A 4,311-nucleotide genomic window follows, 5' to 3' on the forward strand; every position below is an offset into this window, starting at 1 on the left:
GATAGATAGATAGATAGATAGATAGATAGATGATTTAAAAACAGATGATGATAACAGAGTACAGAGTTCTGTGGTACTTGGATTGTCTGTTGAAACAGCATCTTTCTGCTAATATTCAGACAACTGAGCACTCTATAGTGACTGGAGGCCTTGTGAATTGTCTAAAATGTATTTTTCACCTCTCCTCACAAAAAAACAGAGAGAGGGCTACAACTTAGCAATTCTTAGGAATTACTTGGAAGCCCAACTCTTCACAATGACTGTGAAGTCTGGAAGAAAATGAAACCATGGCTGCATATGCTGACAAGAAACAGGAGTACATTGGAGAAACCAGAAAGGTGGGGAGATTTCTGTGAGCATGAATCTATAAACAGGAAAATCCTATGAGTAATTAAAAAACAATTTTATGTAAAATAAACCCATTCCAGAGACTTACATTTCAGGAATAAAAATATCACCTAGTCCTACTGAGAAAAATATCTATTCATTTACATTCATCATTGTAAAACCATAAAGTTTCATACACAGGTGAGGTTGTCCCTAGATAGAGGATCTCAGGCTCTTGTATGATAAATTTTGTATTCCCTTTCATGTTTTGTTGTGAAAGAGTAATACACTAGTGTGGCTTAACTCTGTACTCATAAAATTCTCTCAAAGGGTGGATAATTTTCATTGAAACAAGCCTTAAAAATCAAAAGATATGGCTGTTCTTCATACCATCAATATTTAAACTATCAATAATTCAAAAACTAGAACTTTAAAGAGGATGTTTCTACTTTAAGGATATCTTTTAAGGATATAAAGCTAAAGTAGACTACTGACAGATGATTCATGTGTTATGAGCACACCCTTTAGGAATTATAATATGTGCCATTTTGGATAAATGAAGTCAGATTTGTCAGATGGAATCCAATGATGCTAACACCACACCCACCCTTCAATGCTGCCATCTTGACCATCTGTCCATGAGCTCATGAGGCTGTAACAGCCCTGGCTAGGGAGTGAGGCTGACGTAGATCCAGGGAACATGTTACCTTGAACACTCGTTTGTACAAAATCTGCAACTTTCACATAGATATTTACAGTTATTTTTCTCAGATCTTGAATTATCTAGACAAAGCAGTTTAAGTAAACCCTGTCATCACTTTACTTTCAGAGCAAAATATGCAATCAGTGACAGATCTGGTCCTGTCCAGTTCTGTCCATTAGGAAGAAAAACGGTGATCATCACTGGGGTCTCGGAATGTCTGTACAGTGGGACCTACCTACCTAGAGCTAGTCATGCAGAGACATCTGTAACTATGTCTTGGGCCTGCTTTATCATGTGATCTGCCAAAATCTCAGACCAGTACTTCATGGGCTACTTTCTGTCATTCAATATTTGCTCTAGTTAGCAGTAGTCATAAGCAGCCTAAATTTGTTGATTTGTCCCAAATCACGGGATGTTTGAAAACTTGGATAGAAATGTCTTTAGACCTAGTCATATTTATTTTGAACACTCTAGCATGTTTTTGTCTTCTTGGTATATCTAATGTAACTCATCCTTTACCTCATTGGAGAGAGTAAGCATTAATACAATCAATGCAGTGAAAAATTTGGATACTTTTTGAGGAGCAAGATAAGATCTCTGAAAATTTGTTCAAGGTTATAGTATAGAAAGAGAAATGTAACACATCCTCTAGATGCAAATCAGATTGCAGTCCAAGAATCACCAAATGAAGTAGAAAAGTGGTGAATGTCAACATCTTGCCCTGCTAGAGGTAAGCAATATGACCCTGGTGGGGCTTTGTGCAGGATAGACACACAGGCATTTGGAATGCGTGATATGACTAGGTATTCATTTGGTCATGCAATCAGATCACATCTGTTGTAGAAGCTACAAAAACAGGCTCCTTTTGGTAACGATTATTTTTGTCAATTCTGTGTATCAACATCTGCCTGTCATTTTACAGGCCATAAGGGAAGCTGAGTTGGGATTATCCCTGTGTCCCTGTGCTCTGTGTCGTTTACCATGCTACTAATCTCTGGAGACTCTCACACAGGTACAGTGAATCAGATGAAACACTGAACTCTGTGTTTGTTTCCATAATTCCAGAACTGGAATAAACCCCCTTACCAATGGAATAATATTCTCTCTGTGCCCGATCCCATTGTTTGAGGACAAGTGGTGACTGAAATGTGGACAACTACTCCAAATGTGGTCTGATAAGAACGCTATAATGAGAATCCAAGTCTCTAAGAACTAGTGTCATTTCAGGGATGAGTGGATAGTCCTACAAATAAAAATACAATGAATTTTTGTGGTTACTGAATGAAAGACTGTAGGTCGGTCCCTTCACTTTATTTAGTGGTTCTGGGTATGTAATCTGAGTTAAAATTAAATACGGATTAGACAACTGTGACTCTCTTTCTCCATGATTTGATTTAGGGTCTTGTGCATTTGAACTGAACTTTTCTACAAATGCAGAGCCAATGTTGTCACTTTCCCATTGATTTTCTAGACTCGTAATTGCCTACCTTATGTCACAAGTCTGCATCAATCAAGTAGATTATTTTGATTGTAATTTTTTAATACTTCCTATTTGGATAGCTCTGCTCATTTTACTTTTAGCAATGGAGAATAACTACTTGGACCTTCCCAATCTAGCATCAAACAATTCGCACTGGGTTTAGCTTTTACAATTGAGTACAGACACAATTTAGAATTGCCTATGGAAACACAGATTCCTGATCAAAACATCAGAACCAACCCCCTACATATGTATGTGATAAAATTGAATAAATAGCATTAGCAAATGGTTAATGATAATCATAATAAATTATATTTGTTGAATGGTGTATGAAAAGAAAAGGATGAATTAAGTATTTAAATCCCCAATTTAGACTTCTAGGTTTGCCCAGAGTGAGATTCTATGTCCTTATACCTTCAGTTAATCATCAACAATAATACACCATAAAATTTTATGAACACACTATTTCTATCCCTTTTCCTCTCTAGTTATCAAATTTAATTGCACTGTTCTCACTATTCTTCTCTTATCAAGGTGCTTTAAGGAGACATTTTATAACTTCGTCTTGGCCTATCTGAGTTACCAACATCTACTCATGAACTTTGTAGCCATTAATAAAATAACATTGACAGTTAAATCATAATGGTTAATCTGATGCAGGGATAATGTCCCAAGAAGCATAGAACTGAATGTTGTAAGAATTCATACTTACCAAAGAGTGGGGCTCAATTAAATATATGAGTTATTCACAGAATTTTCATTCAATATTCTTGGCCTTTGGCTGTCTATATATGAAAGCAAATAAACCAAAATTATAGATAAAAAAGAACTGAAATATGCTTAAATTTAAACAGCATCCAACTCTATGTTTCTTTGACCATTGTCAAATATCCTTAATATCACTTCCCATATATATTCCTGATACTTGGCTAAAATAAAACAAAATGTTATTTAAGGTGATTGTGTATTAAATATAGTTATTTAAGAGTATTCTACCATCTTATTATTCATGCTTTATATCTCCCTGTTGGAAGCTAGCTCAGATTTGTTTCTAAACATTTGCAAAGAAAAGCAGGGTGTGAGTCTTAAGGATAGCTTTACCGTTTCTCCTATTAATGAAGGATTAATACCAAAGCTACAAAATGCCTAAATATTATGCTTTGAAAACTGCTATCTGACACAGTGCTAATTCCACTGCTATTGAGGGAAAACTTCTTAATTCGTCAAATAAGATACACAATAATTTAATATTTCAGTGTCCACAACTCTGATAGGTCTTTCTTCATGCCCCATTTAAACTTTCACTGGGATACCATTATTTCCCAGTGAATTCCCTCATGTTAACAGTAGATGTTTATTCTGGTTGTTCAACTTGGAATTTGATTCAGCAAATCCAAAAATAATGATCAACCAATATATGATCATGTATAGCATATACATATAGGAGTTTGACATATTTGACATACTGCAGGAATTCATCAAGACCAATAACGGGCCAACTAAGGGACATGTACTTGTTATCCCAGCACTAAGTAGTGCAGGACTTCTGATATTTCCTAGAAATGAAATCTCAAAACTTCTTAATAAAATATTAATAGATAATCCAGCATTATATAATGTAGTTTGCTGTGATTACATAGTGTTTGCTCTAGCAATAGAGAAAATTAGGTTGGCATTCCTTTCTTTTATTTCAATTTTTTCTTTTTTGTTGGATATTTTATTTATTTACAATACAGATGTCATCCCATTTCCCCTCCCTAGAATCCCCTATCTCATCCCCACTCGTTCTTTATGCTTTTAT

Source organism: Grammomys surdaster, unplaced genomic scaffold, assembly GCF_004785775.1.
Source record: "Grammomys surdaster isolate TR1022 unplaced genomic scaffold, NIH_TR_1.0 174, whole genome shotgun sequence".
In the NCBI taxonomy this organism is placed as follows: domain Eukaryota; kingdom Metazoa; phylum Chordata; class Mammalia; order Rodentia; family Muridae; genus Grammomys; species Grammomys surdaster.